The sequence below is a fragment of the Hyperoodon ampullatus genome, assembly GCF_949752795.1.
Source record: "Hyperoodon ampullatus genome assembly, chromosome: 15".
Taxonomy (NCBI): Eukaryota; Metazoa; Chordata; class Mammalia; order Artiodactyla; family Ziphiidae; genus Hyperoodon; species Hyperoodon ampullatus.
In genome coordinates, this window is record NC_136928.1 from 49,759,355 (window position 1) to 49,778,416 (window position 19,062).

Below are 19,062 nucleotides of genomic sequence, written 5' to 3' on the forward strand. Positions count from 1 at the left end.
AGCCCATGCACTTAATCTGTGGGAAGGTCTGAGAGACATTAGAACAGGGTGGAAACAGCCTATGTGCCTCAAATGGCCTCAGTCATGACATCGTGAAACTGAGCAGGACCCTGTGGGGCTCCTGGGCACAAAAGCCTTTCCTTCCTTCCTTCTTTCACTTTTGGCTGCATTGGGTCTTCGTTGCTGTGCACGGGCTTTCTCTAGTTGTGGTGAGAGGGGGCTACTCTTCGTTGCAGCGCGCAGGCTTCTCATTGCGGTGGCTTCTCTTGTTGCAGAGCATGGGCTCTAGGCGCATGGGCTTCAGTAGTTGTGGCGCATGGGCTTAGTTGCTCTGCATCATGTGGGATCTTCCTGGACCAGGGCTCGAACCCATGTCCCCTGCATTGGCAGGCGGATTCTTAACCACTGCGCCACGAGGGGAGTCCACAAAACCTTTCTGTGTCCCCCTCCCTTCTTATTTGCAGGAAATGCACTGCATTCAGCCTTCATGACCTTCCCTGAGTTCCAAAGGGCAGGTTCGAACAGTTTGCTAATCAGGGAAGGGAGGTGATGCAGAGACAAGGGAGGAGCAGTCAAGAAACAATAGTGCAGCCTTGGGGCAGGGTGCTGGTTCCCCCAGCAAAGGATAGACACAGCTGTATCTTTGAGCTGTTTTGCAGATACTGAAACCTCCACCAGGAGGAAGAAGTTAACTGCACGCTTCTCACAAACACTAGACCCCAGACTGGTTGAACCAGAAGGTTGATGATGCTGACTCCCAATTACCTCACCACCAACCAATCAAAAGAATGTCCACAAGCTGATCACACCCTCCTCTTTGAATCATTACTATAAAACTTCTCACTACCCCCTCCAGGTGAGTTTTGAGGGCATTAGCCTGCTGTGACCCCTTCGCCTGGCAAAGCAATAAAGCTATTCTTTTCCGCTTCACCCAAAACTCTCTCTGAGATTCAATTCCGTACCGGTGTACAGAGGCCGAATTTCAGCTACAGTTCCAGTGTGGCCATTGATGTATGTGATTATGGCTTTGAATTATCAGGGAAAAGTTAAATGATACTCAGTGACTTCCTTTAAAGAGACAGTGAAAAAGCAATCCATTTTAGAACTATAACTGTAAAAATTATTAAAATATTTAGAAAAAAGTTATTCAGCATTGGAGTAGATATAGCCCCCAGCCTTTCCACTGGGAAAGGTAAGCATACTTCTGGGGATCCCTGGTAGATCAGAGACCCTGGGACTTTACTCTTGCACAGTTCCCGGTCCTACAGGGGAATTAGATTCCACTGTTGAGGAGAGTCTGCTGGAACCAGACAAATCAAGTCCCTGCCCCTGGGATATGCCAGGCTGATGGAGGAAGAATGGACCAGTTCAGTGGGAGAGGCACAGGCCTTGCTTGTTGGCAGGTGTGGGAGTCATAACTGTGCTTGGCCTTCAGCCTTAGGGACACAGTAGGCAGAGCTCAGCCTGGCCTTTCACTACCAGCCAAATCATATGGCCCACAAAGCGGCTTTTCTATAAATGTCATAATGAGAAGGAACAGCTAAGGCAAAACAGCAAATATTGATATACTGAACTTCTAGGAGGGCCATGGCAATGTGATAAGCTGACCATTAAGTGGTTTAAAAGCCTGAGAAACGTCCTTGAAAGAAAAATCAGTAGTTCAGCAGCTGTGGAAAGCTAGCGGGAGTGTGGAGAGAAGGGGAAAGACTGAGATGAGTACAGATAAGATAAATAATAGCTAACACTTATCAGGGGTTTACTATGTGCCAGGTACTGTTTTGTTTTCCACCTGTTATTGCCATCCTCACAAAAATCCCATAAAATAAAGTATGGCCATTTTCTTCATTTTACAGAAGAGGAGATTGAGCCACAGGAATATCAAGTAACTTCCCCAAGTTCTAGTAAGAATTGGAGCTAGGATTTGTGTCCGAGCAGTCTGGTCCCACTAACCATCATCCTGCCCTAGAACCATCTAATGATAAATCATGAACAGTGGTATGGATTCTGACCAGGCAGCCCCTGTGAGCCTATGGATTCCTCGGAGAAACGTGGAGCCAGCAAGCTGATTCTAAAATTTTATGGACAGGCAAAAGCGCTAGACTGGCCAAAACAATTCTGAAAAAGAACAGTGTTGGAGAACTCACACTACCTGATTTCCAGATTTACCATAAGCTGCAGTAGTCAAGACAGTGTGGTGGAGAAGGAAGGAGAGACTTCAGTGGAAAAGAATAGAGTCCAGAAATAGGTCCTCACATATTTGGTCAGTTGATTTTTGGCAAAGATGCAGAGATAATTCAATGGAGAAGGGCTTTTCAAGGAATGGTGTCGGAATAATTAAATATCCATATGCAAAAAAAGAACCTCAATCCATACTCCATACCCTATAAAAAATGAACTCCAATGGATCATAGACATAAATGTAAAACTTAAATTGTAAAACTTCTAGGAGAAAACATTATGGCTTTGGGTTAGGCTGCGATTTCTTAGATATGACACTAAAAGCATAACCTATAAAAGAAAAAAGTAATAACTGGCATTTCTTCAAAATTAAGAACTGCTATTCAAAAGACACTTGAAAAAATGAAAAGACAAGCCACGAACTGGGAGAGAATGTTTGCAAAACGTATATCTGATAAAGGACCTGAATCTAGAATATATAAAGAACTCACAAAACTCAATAATAATAAAAATAGTCAACTCAACTAAATGGGTAAAATATTTGAACAGACACTTTCCCCAAGATGATATATAGATTGCAAAAAAGCACATACAAAAATGTTCAAATTAATTAGTTATCAGGAGAATGCATACTTAAACCGCAATGAGATACAGAATACACCTATTAGAATGGCTAAAATTAAAAACCCAACAAACCCAAGTTCCGGTGAAAATGCAAAGCAACTGGAGTTCTCATATATTGCTAGCAGGAATGCAAAATGATACAGTCTCTTTGGAAAACAATTTGGCAGTTTTGTACAAAATTAAACATTTACCATTCAACCCAGAAAACCCACTCCTAGGTGTTTACCCAAGAGAAATGAAAATCTGTTTATAGCAGCTTTATTCATAATTGCCCCAAACTGGAAACAACCCAAATGGCCCTCAAGTAGAGCACAGGTAAATAAAATGTGGTGCATTCATACAATGAAATTCAGCAATAAAAAGGAATGAACTATTGATATACAGAACAGCACTGATGAATATCAATTGCCTTATGCTAAGTGAAAGAAGCCAGATTCAAGGCTACATATTACATGTTTTCATTTATATGACATTTGGGAAAAGGCAAAACTATAGGGACAGAAAAACAGATCAATGATTGCCAGGGACTGGGATGGGGGAAACGTTGACTACAAAGTGGACCCAGGGAATTTTCTGTGGCTGATGGAACGATTCCATATCTTGATTGTGGTAGATGACTGTAGTCAAAACCCACAATACTATACACTAAAAAGGCTGAATTTTACTGTATGTAAATTATCCCTTAATATTTTTAATGGGGAAAAAAAGAGGAAGGTTTCAGCAGCTTGTGGGGCACTGACCAGAGCTGGTGAATTCTACAAGGGATCTTTCCAGAATATGGCCAGTGCCCTTAGAAGCTCCATCAACTATGTATTTCCAGGCCAGAGAAACCTAAACTCAAAACCCTTTGCTGGCTGCTGATAGGTGGCTTGAAACATGAGGGTGGCTGGACTCCCCTGAGGCTCTGGTCTACACGGGGAAAGTGCAAAAGGAAGCAGAAAGCAAGCGGGAGTCCAGCTCCCAGAGTGAGCGGCCCAGCCATCCGACCCTCCTCTCTCCCAGCATTTCTCAACCCCACTCTTCTGGTTCCTTTGGGTGACTTCCTTCTTTTCCAAGTGGCCTGGGGAGCTGTCAATCATGATGACCTTGTATCCCATCCCACCCCCACCCTAGGACAAACACATGAGTCAGGGTGATATAGCCAGGCAACTACTCCAGGCCACTGTGATTCATTCAGGGAAGGCACAGGACCCAAGCAAGGCCAAAGAGCATCTTACTGGAGACCACTAGATAGATCTTGGGAGACAGAATTTCCTTCTTCCTGGAGATTACAAAATTGGGAATATTTAGAACCAAGGCTACTGGTGGTCACCTTGCCTAGAGAGGGTAATCAATAGAGCTGAGAGCTGGGAAGGGGGCCAGGGCTCTGATAACATGCTCTGAGCCCCTGGATCCGGTCATGTGGGGAGTAAGAACTGCCCCTAAACTTCCCAATTACTGAACCATTAAGTCCCCTTTCCTCTTGACTAATTTCCTTCACCTGAGTGTCTTCACTGACACAGCTGAATCCTGTCCTGTGGTCATAAACTGCTGAGAGTTCCGTTCATATGAGTTCAGCCAAAAGTAACGGACACCTGCTTCATGCCGGGCACTGGGGACACTGGGCCCATGAAGACATGGTTTTTGCCCTGGAGGAACTCACAGTTTCGTGGGGGAGACAGATGTGTCAGCAAATGGTAAGTGGTCAGATAAGCATTAGCTAACATGAAGAACTCAGAAGCCTAGCACTCACCCTAGCTTAGGGCTTCAAATAAGGCTTCTTGGCAATGACCCCTGAACTGAGTCTTGAAGAATCACCCAGGTGGAAAGGGGGGAGGGTGGGTGTTTGGGCAGAGGCGTGAGCAAAGACCTGGCAGGGTGAAACCTCATGATGTGTGCAGAGGAACACACATCCTTTTTCTAGAGGAATCCAGTAAAACTTTCTGTGTTGATGGAAATGTTCTGTCTCTATGTTGTCCATTTCGTAGCCTCCAGTGATTAAACACTTGAAATGTGGCTAGTGCAACTAAGAAGCTAAATTTTTAATTTGATTTCATTTTAATTAAAATTTAAAGAGCTGCCTGAAGCTGGTGACTACCATCTTGGACAGCTCGGCGGCTCTAGGCAGTTAAGTGCAAGGCAGAAGTGGTAAGAGACAAGGCAGGCCAGGAGAGCACAGGGAAGAGCCATGGATGCCATTTGAAGGGTATTGACTTTAACCTGTAGGTGATGGGAAGTCTTTGGAGGGTTGCAAACTGAAAAGTGACATGGGTCATCTCACTAGACCAGGGGCCGGGATGGAGCAGAGGGAGACTGGAGTCAGAAGGACATTGCTGTAGCTCAAGGGAGGAGTTATGAGAGTCTGAAGCACGGCAAATGCAGAAGGGCTGGTGCGGAGGGGACTGATTCCAGAGGCTTTAAGAGGATGGATCAGCAGGACCGAGTGGTCTCTTGGTTTTGGAGGGTGGAGTTGCATCTCTTTCTTGGAAAGGTTTACAAGAAAGATGAATTCTTGGGTGGTGGAGCTTGGACAGGGTGCTCCTCCCAGGCAGAGGGACTGGAGGTTGGGAGAGGATCCTGCAGCAGCTGCTGGATTCCAAGGCCCCACTTCCTTGCAAGGCAGGCTCTGTCAAGGTTAAAGATGTAGGGGGAAGAGACACCTTGCTTGGCTGTTGTTTCTTAGTAAATTGAAGGATGAGGGCAGCCTTGAAAACTACGGAGTCAGATTGTAAATGCCGATACCACTTCCACAGTACCTACTGCAGCAGTGGGAGGCTCCCCAAAAGACAGAGAGGCAGTTTAAAGCCTCTGGTAATTCAGAAAACACCTGAATTATTTAGTAAAGCCAAAGTATCATTGAGAGTTAGAGACTGCCCCCACACTGGGCCTCCATGGGTAGAGTGGGTGGAGGGCAGGCTTCCCTTAGCTTCAGGGTGGGAATGGGGGTCCCCAAGCTTAGGCCTTTTTAAATATAAAGTAATCAAAGAGATTATCCTCTCTCTGAGACAGGTGGCCAAGATTCCCTCCATCCCTGGTTTCTTATGATGCACTCATTTACTTATCATATATTTATTGAATAACTACTATGTGTCAAACCTTCTGATAGAAGCTGGGACTACTGGGACAAAAGGCACAGACCTTGCCTTAAAGGAGTTTCGTGGGATGATTATAATACAGTGAATAATATTCATTGAGATGCACTGTGTATCAGGCACTCTGCTGGATGTATTTTATGTGGACTTAATGTTTCCAAAACCCTATGAGGCAGGACCTGTCATGATCCCCAATTTATAGATGAGGAAACTGAGGCACAGAGACCTAAAGTAACTTGCCCAAGTATCTAGGACCCACTCATTTAAAACACTTCACCTTAAATAGTGGACTAGGCAAAGTTTAAGATATATAAATATATATTTATATGTATTTTTATTGAAGCATAATTGACTTACAAAATTATATTAGTTTCAGGTATACAACATAGTGATTTGATATCTTTATACATTACAAAATGATCACCACTGGAATAAGCAAACTTCTGTTGAGAGACTGAATATACAAATCGAAAATGGACAGACCCTGTATAAAAATAGGACCCAGACCCATAATCTACAGCATTCAGTCCAGGAAACCAATCCATTATCTACAGTAACCAGCCTTGGAAGCCAGCTTGCTATCTTTAAGCCTTGCAGGACGTCAGACCATCATCTGTCACAGCCACCAGCTCAGGGAGCCAAAAAATAACCCTGGCAACAACTGGCCCCAAACAGCTAGGATTTGATTAATAACTGACAGTTTCCCTAATTTTTGCCCCTGCTTCCAACTTAGGACCAAGCAGAGGAAGCCAATATGGGCCTCTAAGTAGTCACATAGGTCCCCCGGCTTCTAGCCCCTCATCTTCAGCTTCCCCAGGCCAGCAGCCTCCAGTCAGGACACACCTGAAGCCTGTACCTTTTCCGCCATAAACTTTTCCCATCCTGCCTTTATGTCTCTGCCAACCACAGGTGACAGTGGCTAACTCTTGTTTATTTCCACACTGTAAAGGGCCAGATAGAAAATGTTTTGGGCTCTTTGCACCATACAGTCTCTTACCAACTACTCGGTCCTGCTGTTAAAAGTGTGAAGCAGCCACGGACAATATGAATGGGTATAGCTGTGTTCCACTAAGACCTTATCCATAGGAACAACTTGTGAGCAGGACTCCGGTTTTGCCAGGGGGCTGATTCCGGAGGCTTTAAGATGATAGATCAGCAGGACCAAGTGGTCTCTTGGTTTGGAGGGTGGACTTGCATCTCTTCCTTGGAAAGGTTTACAAGAAAGATGGATTCTTGGGTGGTGGAGCTTGGACAGGGTGCTGTTCCCAGGCCTCTGTTTGCTAAACTTGGTTTTATGCTATGCCGCTCCTTTACTGAGAGTGTCACTACAGGGGACTTCCCAGGTGGCGCAGTGGTTAAGAATCCGCCTGACAGTGCAGGGGACGCGGGTTCGATCCCTGGCCCGGGAAGATCCCACATGCCGCAGAGCAGCTGGGCCCGTGTGCCACAACTGCTGAGCCTGTGCTCTAGAGCCCGCGAGCCACAACTGCTGAGCTCACGTGCCACAACTACTGATGCCCACACGACTAGAGCCCATGCTCTGCAGCAAGGGAAGCCACTGCAATGAGAAGCCTGCACACCACAACGAGGGGTGGCTCCCGCTCACCGCAACTAGAGGAAGCCTGCACACAGCAACGAAGACCAACGCAGCCAAAAAGAAATAAATAAATAAATAAATTCTTTAAAAAAAAGAGTGTCACTACAAACTCCAAGCTTCCAGAAAAAGTATTGACACTTCTCTTTTGTGGACGAGGGTTTCCTTTCTGAAGCACTTTCCTATGTAAATTATGTTCCGGGACCCAATTTTCGATGTGTGGAGAGGGGTGTCTTTCCACAACAATAAGCAGTTCTTGGGACACCACCTGCATGTCCTACAATTCAACTTCAATTCTGACACTATCTACCTGGAGACGGCATCAGATCCCACAGGCCCACAAGACCGCCCCCCCACTCCCAACCCCCAGCCCCAGATTATCACCAGTGTTTCTGACCGACTGGCTATAGATTGGAGGTTCCAATGACCACCTCCTTGGACTTCGGACATCAGTTGTTACCTGTACATCCGACTGACTGGCTATAAATCAGAGGTTCCACGACCCTCTCCTTGGGTTTAATGATTTGCTAGAGAGGCTTACAGAACTCAGAGAAGCATTTTATTTACTAGATCACTGGTTTAGTATGAAAGAATATAACTCAGGAACAGACAGATGGAAGAGATGAATAACGCAAGATACGGGGAAAAGATGTGGAGCTTCCATGCCCTCTCCAGGTTCATCTCTCTTCCCCAATCTGCATGGGTTCACCAACCCGGAAGTGATCCAAATACCATACAGTTGGGATTTTTATGGAGGTTCCATCACATCCGAATGATCCACCAATAACTCCATTTTCAGCCCTTCTCCCTTCTCAAGAGAATGGGAGGCAGGGCTGAAAATTCCAAGCTTCTAATAATGGTTTGGTCCTTCCATCCAGGAGCCATGTAGGAGTCCACCCAGCAGGGTCTCCTCATTAGAACACAATTCACTGCTATCACCCAGGAAATCAGAAGAGTTTCAGGAGCTCTGTGTCAAAAATGGGGAACAGAGATCAACATATATTCTCTATTATCTCACACCATACGTTAGTTAATTTGGACCTGCCAGATTACCAGCTCTTTGAAGTTAAAGACTATGTTTTATTCATTTTTCTGTTCCCTACAGGGCTTACCTAGCACCAGCCAGCACATGTAGTAGATTCTCAACAGGTGCTTGTTGAAATGAGTTGAGTTGAATTAAATCATCACAATGATTTGGTAATACTGGGAGCTTAGAGACTGTTATTCCCATTGTACAGAAGATAAAACAGAGGCTCAGAGAGTTAAGTGACTGTGTTTATCTAGAGGTTTTTGCAGAGCAAGAATTTGGATCCTGTTTTTGAGCCCCTCTGCCTCTTGGGCAGGACAGACTCCTCCCCTAATGAGCTCATTCAAGAGACCCATGGAGGCAAGCTGCTGCTGGTTTTCCTTTGTCTATTTGAATTCTGTGATTTTATAATCTTCTGCACATTGAACATACCTTCCCCCTGCCCCCTCCCATTGCTCTGAAGTGAAACCTTGCGGGAATGAGTCGTTCTGTAAAAGCCAGGATGTCTAGGTGATGGAGTCTATCCCTTTAACCCTCAGAGAGTTTTACAAGGTTTATATAGAAATCTTCCTGACATGCACTGCTCTTGTCTGTCTTCTCCATCGGAGAACCCCAACAAGAATTTACCTCTTTGTGCTAAAACAAGGGCCTTGATCACAGACACCAGTGGCTGAGCTGTGGGATAACTCCAGATGCCCTCATGACATCAAGTCATGTGAAGTGGCAAATGACCTGCACTTCTTTGAGGATATATATATACATACACAGATGTTTCTGCCTTCCCCTCAGCCAACTCTGGGGGGCTGAGTGGGTCCCTACAAAGGGAAATGGGCTCTAAGTGAGGATCAACAAAATGTATGAGCTTTAGTGACATCTATGGTGACACTTCAGAGTCATTTAAAAAAATGTTCTGTTTCTTAGCTGTGCTCTGGGCAGGTGAGGTTGCCAGGTAGCTGAGTAATGGAGAGGTGTCTGTACAGAGGTAAGCGGTGGATCCCATTTCCGGAGGCCGGCCCTCTGAAGTGCAGTTGTTTGGAGCTGGGGAGGTGCTTGAAAGGTCGGCAGCACAGTGACTACTGAGGGACCCTGGGCGGTCAAGTCCTAAAAGTCCATCATTAGGGCTTCATTCTTATGTTGAGCTTTCCCTCTGTCCTCCAGACACTAACAAGTAATTCATTCATATTCTCATTTCTCTCCCTGTCCCCCTCTTCTCTCTCCCTCTCTCTCTCTCTCTCCATTTCTCAATCTCTCTTTCTCTCTTATTCTCAAAATTCTAAAGGTAAAATAACACAAAATCATAAAGGAACAAAGGCTGTACAGTAAAAAGTAAGTCCTCCTCCCATCCTTAAGCTGCAGAACTGTTCCAGGAGTGACTTGTGTCCAGTTTCTACATGTACATGTGCTTTTATTTTTACACAAATGATAAAACATCATACGCACTGTTCAGTACCTTATTTTCATTTTCACTTTAAACAATACATATTTGAAACCAGTTCATACTGATACTGAAAGAACTTTCTTTTTCTTGTAATGGATGCAATGGTATTTCATTACATGGAAGTACTCTTGTTCATTTAACCAGCCTCCTGGTGACCTTATTCCTCCTACAGTTGCAAATGGCATTACAAATGGAATTAAAACAAATAGCCTGTGCGTGTACAGGCACACCAGTAAGAATAGATTCTTAGAAGTGAAATTGCTGGCTAAAGGGTATGAGAACTTTAATGTTGGATAGATATTTATGCTCCATTTAAAAATACAGTGTGCAGTATGCTGCCGAGGTGGGCAGACAGAGCGCTGTAGGAACACAGCCTCAGGAGAATGTGTCTTCTACTAGGTGGAGACAACATACACAAACCTTCCTTTTCATGACAGTTTGGACTACTATACCATAGGCTTTCAATAAAAGCGTGGAATTTACTGAAATGATGAGTGCCAAAGAGATCCTAAGTGTTTTGTCTGTAGGAGACGAGCAGACCAGAAATTGTCAGCTCCAGTCCCAGGCTGACCCTGAACTTCTGCCTCTAGCCCTCTTACCTGTTCCACCTGCCCCCCCAGGTCTTCAATTTTCTCCAACTGCTCCCCTCCTGGCTTCACTTCCTTCCCCTCCCAGCTTAGCCCCTGGGTATCATTTCAACTACTTAATGCCTCCAACTCTTATCATTTTCCCCTTCCATGCCACGTGCTCTTAAACACCCCAAAATTGGTACCCTCTCCCTGCCCCTTCCACTAGGTTACCCAGCAATGCTGGAGAAATCCTACCCTTGGGGAGATCAGAGATTTGAGATTGCCAGGCTCAGCTGGGACAGTGGCATGGCCTCACAGTCCTTCCACTTGGTTCTCACCAGTTCTTCCTTCCATTGTCCTCCTTCTTGTGTCTCAGTGTCCACCATTCTGACCACAGCCAGCTGGGCTCTAAGTTTCCCTCTTTCTCCTTAAGGACCCTCTCTGTTATTCCTTTTCTTGTATATCTTCAACTACTTCCCCTTTGTTCATTCTTTTTTTTTTTTCTAGAAAACTTATTTTATGTTCACTTTTTCTTCACAGTTCACAAACCTGGCATCTAGTAGATGCTCAATAAATCTCTTTATAAAATCAAATTTATTCTGGTATAATTTACAAATGAAATGGGCATTTAAAATATATAACTCATTGAATTTTGATAAATGCAGAATCCCATGTCATCACTACCCCAATCAAGGTAGAGAACTTTATCACCCTGGAAAGTTATCCCTGCTTCTTTGCAGTCAATCTATGACCATTCCCTCCAGGTAATTACTGATATGATTTCAATCATCTGGCTTAGTTTTGCCTCTTTTAGACTTTCATAGAAATGGAATCATGCAATATGTCCTCTTTTGTCTCTAACTTCTTTTACTCAACATAATGTTTCTGAGATTTATCCACGTTGTCACTTGAATTAACATTTTGTTCCTTTTTAATGTTGAATAATATTCCATTTTATGGACATGCCACAGTTTTTTTTTAAATCTGTTTATCTGTTGGAGGACAGCTGGTTGTTTCCAGATTTTAGCTCATAGGAATAAAGTAGCTATGAACATTTGGTCACAAATCTGGATAAATAAGGACTTCCCTGGTGGTTCAGTAGTTAAGACTCCGTGCTCCCAAAGCAGGGGGTCTGGGTTCAATCCCTGGTCAGGGAACTAGATCCTGTATGCTGCAACTAAGAGCCCACATGCTGCAACTAAAGATCCCGCATGTCACAATGAAGATCCCACATGCGGCAGTGAAGATCCCACGTGCCGCAACTAAGACCTGGCGCAGCTAAATAAATAAACAAACAAGTAAGTAAATTTGGATAAATTTCATTTATCTTGGGTAAATCCCTAGGAGTGGAATTGTTGGATCATAGAGTAGGTATATGTTTAACTGTATGAGAAACTTCCAAGCTGTTTTCCAAAGTGGTTATACCATTTTACATTCCCATGAGCAGTTATGAGAATTCCAGTTGCTCTACATCTTTGCTAACAAGTGTTACTGTCAGTCTTTTAAGTTTTAGTCATTCTAGTGGTGAAATGATAGACATCATTTGGTTTTAATTTGCATTTCTCTGATGACTAATGATGCAACGTAGCTTTTCATCTGCTCATGGCCATTTGTATATCTCTCTTTGTGAAGTGTTAGTTCAAGTTCTTTCACTATTTATTGTTTTTTAATTGATGTGTAAATTTTTATATAATCTGGATACAAATCCTTTGCAGAATATGAGTTACAAACATAGAGTAGGATCTAGACATATCCTAGCCCGTGGCTTGCCTTTTTCTCTTCTTTTCTTTTTTTGTTTTCTGGCTGTGCTGTGTGGCACGTGGAGTCCTAATTCCTCGACCAGTAATTGAACCTGCACTCCCTGCATTGGGAGCTCAGAGTACCAACCACTGGACCACCAGGGAAGTTCCGCCTTTTCATTTTCTTAATGGTGTCTTCTGATGAACAGGTGTTTTAAATTCTAATGAAGTCCAATTTATCAATCGTTATGGTTATTGCTTTCTGAGTCCAGTCTAAAAAAATCTTTGCCTAGCTCAAGATCATGAAGAGCTTCTCCTGTGCTTTCTTCTTTTATATATTTATTTGTTTATTTATTTATTTATTTATTGGCTGCATTGGGTCTTTGTTGCTGTGCGCGGGCTTTCTCTAGTTGTGGCGAGTGGGGGTTACTCTTCGCTGCAGTGCGCAGGCTTCTCATTGCAGTGGCTTCTCTTGTTGCGGAGCACGGTCTCTAGGGTGCGGGCTTCAGTAGTTGTGGCATGCGGGCTCAGTAGTTGTGGCGCACGGGCTTAGTTGCTCCGCAGCATGTGGGATCTTCCTGGACCAGGGCTCGAAGCTGTGTTCCCTGCATTGGCAGGTGGATTCTTAACCACTGCTCCACCAGGGAAGTCCTCCTATGCTTTCTTCTTGAAGCTTTGTATTTTAACCTCTTCTCTTTCGGATCATAAACCAGCTCAAATTAATTTTTGTGTGTGGTGGTAAATTTATTCTCCCCCATATGTTTATCCAGTTGTTTCAGTACAATATGTTGAAAAAGTTTCCTTTCCTTATTGAATTTCTTTGGATCCTTTGTCAAAAATCAATTCCTCCAGTAGAGGAAGCTGGAGGGACTTTGCAGGAGGAGGGAGTTTTCTCCTGGTTCCAGTGCTTCTGTTTTTGTTTGTTTGCTCTTGTTGCATGTCTGCCAATCTCATGTCCAAAGCACACAGTTCCTCGGCAAGCTTGCAGGACTGGCTCCAGCCAAGTAACTCCTCACTATAGTCTTCTTGATGTAGACAACATGAATCCCAGGCCTGAGGCCGCCCTACCAGCAACTGGCTCCCAGCACCTCAACTCCCTTGTGCACCCACCTACTAGCCTCAGCCCTGTACCCCAGGTGGTTGCTTCCCACGGCCCTCTTGACATGGACACCATACAACCCAGGCCTCACACTGCCCTGCTGCTAAGTTGGCTCCTGAGGCCTTGACTCCCTCTGTATCCGCACCCATCAAACTCTGGCCCCCCTCTACCCTGGAAGTAAGTGTTTTCTGCTTTCCCACCAACTGTAGACCAGCTCTGACCTGCGCAACCCAGAGAAGTTTTCTACCCTTGAGTGGGTTGAAATTAGGTCTGGATCTCTATCTTGGGAAGAGATCTCCCTCCTAAGTTGTTTCTTCCTTGGTCCTTCTCCCTCGGCCTTAGGGTATTCTTTAGAGTGCTACCCAACGTTTTTTCCTTTATAGTTACTCTCCTGTTATAGTTAATAATTCTTTACATGAAACATTTTCTGTTCAAATTACTCTGTGCTTTCTGTCTCCTGATTGGACCCTTGGTTTGTACATTTAATAATTCCATCATCTCTGTCACCTCGAGGTTTATTTCTACCGACTGATTTTTCTCTGAATTATGGTTCACATTTTCCTTCTTTGAATGTCTAATAATATTTTGTTGTATGTTGAACATTGTGTACGAGAGACCAGGATGATGAAGCATTTGAAAATTAGGTCATATCAAAATTTTAAAGAAGTAGAGATATTTTTCTGGAGAAGATACAGGCAGGTTACAATGGGTATCTTTCATACTGAGGGCAGCTGCTTCAGAAGGTAGAACTAAGGCAAGAAAGGAAAGGACAGCAGCACAGGTGTCAGAAGAGATATTAGGAAGAATTCTCTGTGCATCAGAACTTCTGCCTGAACATGTAGTGCTGGTGGTGAAGCAGAGGCTAGGTCACTGTTTATTGGGGATTTGTGCATATACATGGTCAGAGGAAGGGTTCCAATGCATCTCTGTAGAGCTTTTTAGGAAAAGCACGTGTTTTGAAGTCATATTTGAGTGGGGTACTCAGTTTTACCACCCACCAGCAAATTACTTATCTGTGCCTCAGTTTCCTCATCTGTTAAAAAAATAAAGTGCTACCTATGTCTAAGGGCTGTTGTAAGGATTAAAGGGAAAAGCCCTAGCATTCCAGGTCCTTACCTATGACTCTAACTGTAACCCAGCATATTGATGCTTCTACAAATATCTGCTGCTCTCATTCAGTTGTGGCTTTAGGGGCCTTCAAGAATTCTTTTACTTGACGGGGTTGGTTAGCTATTCCATCTCCCCTCCCCTGACTTCTTAAAACTTCATTGCCTGCCCGACCTCTTCAACATCATAGAAAAACCCCCCAAAACTTCTTCACCTTAAGCTCTCACCCAACCCCTTCAATTTCATAGAAAAATTCTTCTAAAGCTTTGTACTTCCACTGCATCCCACTTCTGCACCCCCAAAATGTGCTCTCTGTATATTTCTGTGATTGTATTTACATTCCTTTAACTTTTTAAACCATTTTTAAATTATTAAAGTAATACATGTGTTATAGACTGAATATGTCCCCTCAAAATTCCCATGTAGAGGGCTTCCCTGGTGGCGCAGTGGTTGAGAGTCCGCCTGCCAATGCAGGGGACGCGGGTTCGTGCCCCGGTCTGGGAAGATCCCACATGCCGCAGAGCGGCTGGGCCCGTGAGCCATGGCCGCTGAGCCTGCGCGTCCAGAGCCTGTGCTCTGCAACGGGAGAGGCCACGACAGTGAGAGGCCCGCGTCCCGCAAAAAAAAAAAAAGAAAGAAAAAAAAAAATTCCCATGTAGAAATCCTAACCTCCAGTGTGAGGGCATTAGGAGGTGGGGTCTTTAGGAGGTAATTATGTCAGGAGGGTGGAGCCTTCATGAATGGGATTAGTGCCCTTAATAAAAGAGATCACAGGGGGCTGCCTTCCCCCCTTCTGCCATGTGAAGGCACATCAAGAAGACAGTCCTTTATGAACCAGGAAGCAGGCTTCCACCAGACGCCAAATCTGCTGGTGCCTTCATTTTGGACTTCCCAGCCTCCAGAATGGTGGGAAATAAATTTCTGTTGTTTATAAGCCATCCAGTCTAGGGTGTTCTCTTATAGCAGCTCAAACAGACTAAGATAATATGTATATAATTAAAATATCCAAGCAATGAAAAAGGGTACAAGTGAGAATACTTCTCCTCTTCCCTCATCAGCCTAATGCCATCCCAGAGACAGACATTTTAATTTTCTTGAGTATTTTTCCAAGAAATATTATATGCATAGGCAAGTATGTGCATGTGCGCACGCACGCACACACACACACACACACACACACACACACCACACGCATATTTTTTTGGTTTTACGTGATGGGACTCTGCTCTACAAACTGTTGTGTCCAATGCTTTTTCCACTTCATGGTCCTTGTACATCTCTGCAGATGAGTAAATGAGGTAGTGCCTCATTTTCCAACAGTTGCTTGGTGTTCCTCCATATGGATGTTCCTCCGTAGCTGGACGTTTTAGTTCGGTGTGGTTTGTTGTCTTTCACCACTGAGCTAATCTGTATTTCAATAGTCTGTGTCCATGTTTTCAACGGAGGAAAGGGCAGGGGCTGCATTTTAGTTTGAGTTTTATATCCAGCACCTGGCCCTGTCCTTGGCATGTTGTAAAAGTCACGAACTGGATTCCATTCCACAGGGTTGCTCCTAGGAAGGCCTGGCCCAAGACCCTTCCCCAAAGGGGTCACCAGCAAAGAAAGCTGGTGACACCTGACCCTTAATCCTCACCTCCTCCTCTTTCAGCTGGCAGGTTAATCCCTTCAGAGGCAGCCGAGAACTCCCTCTCATCTCCTGGATCCTCCGGGTCAGCATGGATATGTGGGCTCAGAAGACCCTTCTCCCAGGGGCCACAGCCCCTCTCTGTGACCCTCCGTCGGGTTTCCCCAAGCCCCTCCTTTGGAGAACTACTGCTCACTGTCTTCTCGAGGCATCATGTCCTCTCGAGAGCCGTGTCGTGCTCCTCCCAGCCTTGCTTCCAGGAGGGAGAGGCAGCTCATTTTCTCCCTGAATTCCAGCCCCTGGCACAGATAAACCCCTGGGAAGCATTTCCTGAAGCTTCCCAGGCCTTTCTCAGCATGAATATTTTATACTTCTGCAGTAAACTAAAGGGTCAGATCAAGAAGGAGTGGTCACTGCCACACTGCTCCATGCTGGCAAGGAGTTTGGGGTGGGCAGGTGATGGAAGAGGATGGGGTTTCTCATTTCTTCCAATCCAAGCAGAAATTAGGTCCCTCACCTGAGCACCCAACCTTTCCCTGCAGTGTGAATGGGTGGCTGCCCCCAGGCCAGCAGTATTCCTGCCCACTGGTCCACCTTCAGGTGCTCCAGAAGATCACCCTGGATGTCTGCTTTGTCATTTTAGTCCATGCCTCTGCTTCTGTACCACTCGTTGAATGCGAGGGCCGCACCTCTGAGACCTCCACATCCAGCCGTCACACTTTACAGAAGGGGAAACGAGACCAGGGAGATAGAGGGACGGCTCAAGGTCATCCTGCACAGTGGGTGGGAATACATTTAGGGATCCTGACTCACAGCAGGGGGCTTCATCCTAACCACTGATTTCAGCCAGAGAAGATCTGTCATCCTGTCACTGCTGCTGGCTCACTTTCCCTTCCCTGAGCCCAGGATAATGCGAGTGGCTAAAACTTACACAAAGTGTCCTGTACTCCTGGTCCTCTTTGAAGTGCTTTACATACATTCATTTTTAAAAATAACTTAACACCCTATGAAGTATACTTTCTACTTTATAGGTGAAGAAACTGAGGACCAGAGAGGTTAAGTAATATACCCAAGATCACACAGTGACAGAGCTGAGATTCAAGGCCAGGCAACATGTCTCCAAAGTCCATGCTCTTACCTTCTGCACCATCCTTCCCCTCAGAATAACAAACTATGTTAGGCTCTGTTCTAAGAGTTATGTGCACGGGCTCGGGGACTGCCACGGGAGACAGGCTGTGGTTGATGCCGAGGGTGAGAGGCGAAGACACCCCACACAATTGTTTTCCAACCAGGCCCAGACATGCCTGTCCTTGAAAGGTAAAAATTTCAGTGTGAGCCTTCCTCCCTAAAGATGCAAACAGTACAACACTCTGAACAGACACTAAAAACAGCTGTCATCTCAAAGAACCCGGCACTTGTGTCACAGTAGCAGAAGTTAGATGCTGGTGTAACAGCATTTGATGCAAGAAGACTTCTGGCCAGACAGTGATCTCTTTGGACCCATTACTTTGCATTTGCAATCAGATTGGATCACCTCCCATCCTGAGGCTCCCCAAGACTTTCAAGAGTTTTTCCAATGACCCTTACAAAAAGATACCATCTCCTGAGAAATGCAGTATTTATTTACAGTGCATTGGATCTCTAGGAAACACCAGAATTATCAGTGAAGAATATATTAAATGGCTCAAGGGCTACTGTAAAGCATTTTTGTACGGCTTGACAGTAAAGCTCTTAGAACCAGGTCCTATCTCTGCAATGAGGTGCTCCTTTAGAGTCAATAAGAACACACAAAACCTACAAGTCATGCAGGACACATCCTGAAGTTCTTAAAAGAGAAGGGACCTGAAGATGCCTTCTGTGCTGTGGAGGTAACAATTGATTGATCTTTACCCAAGAGACTCCGGGAATTTTGTCTTTGGACAGGCTGCTTTTTTTTCTTTTAAATGTATTTATTTTATTTTATTTTTGGCTGTGCTGGGTCTATGTTGCTGCACACGGGCTTTCTCTAGTTGTGGCCAGCGGGGGCTACTCTTCGTTGTGGTGCGCGGGTTTCTCATTGCGGTGGCTTCTCTTGTTGTGAAGCATGGGCTCTAGGCACACGGGCTTCAGTAGTTGTGGTGCACGGGCTCAGTAGTTGTGGCTCGCGGGCCTAGCTGCTTCGCAGCATGTGGGATCTTCCCAGACCAGGGCTCAAACTCATGTCTCCTGCCTTGGCAGGCGGATTCTTAACCACTGTGCCACCAGGGAAGCCCCTGGACAGGCCTCTTTGACAGATGGTGTGGGGATATTCAGCTTTGCCAGGTATGGCAGTGATTTTATATCTCACTCTGTGAAGGCAAAGTGAAGAAGCACTGCAGAAAATATCTTCCAAGTGGCTTTTCGGTTTCTGATAGCTGTTACACTTCTGAAGTGGCATTTTGTTGCTTCAGTCCTATAAGACTTTAACCCATGAGACTGGACACATATTTGGACTTTGACCTTCCTAATGCAAGGCTCCAACCACTTGGAAGAAGCTGGCCAGAGCCTCCTCAACCTTTGCCCTATCTGTTTATGTAAGTTGCAGAGTGCTATTTGCTTCAATAATACAGAAAGATACAAAGTGGATTGATGATGAATCTGCTGACACACCTGGAATTACTCTGAAACTTAGTCATGAGGATAATGGGAATTTGCTGGGAATTCCCTGGTGGTCCAGTGGTTAGAACTCCACGCTTTCACAGCTGAGGGCCCAGGGTTCAGTCCCTCATCGGGGAACTAAGATCCTCCAAGCCAAGCAGTGGAGCCAAAAAAAAAAAAATGTGAATTTGCCAAAACCAGTGGAAGCTTTTAAAGAATGGAAAGAGTGCTCTTGTGATAAGCTATAATGGAAAAGAATCTGAAAAAGAATATATATATATATACACACACACACACACACACACACACACATAACTGAATACTTTGCTGTTATACTTCATAAAAAAAGAAAAAAAAGAATGGAAAAAGTGAATAA

At 44.8% G+C, this 19,062-nt stretch overlaps 1 pseudogene across 1 annotated transcript; it reads left to right on the forward strand.

Annotated features, from left to right (window-relative positions):
- Nucleotides 1–17,421: 17,421 nt before the first annotated feature.
- On the forward strand, nucleotides 17,422–18,772 carry LOC307064220 (archaemetzincin-2-like; annotated as a pseudogene). The gene is made up of 2 exons: nucleotides 17,422–17,993; nucleotides 18,331–18,772. The product of its transcript is annotated as an archaemetzincin-2-like (transcript).
- Nucleotides 18,773–19,062: the final 290 nt, after the last annotated feature.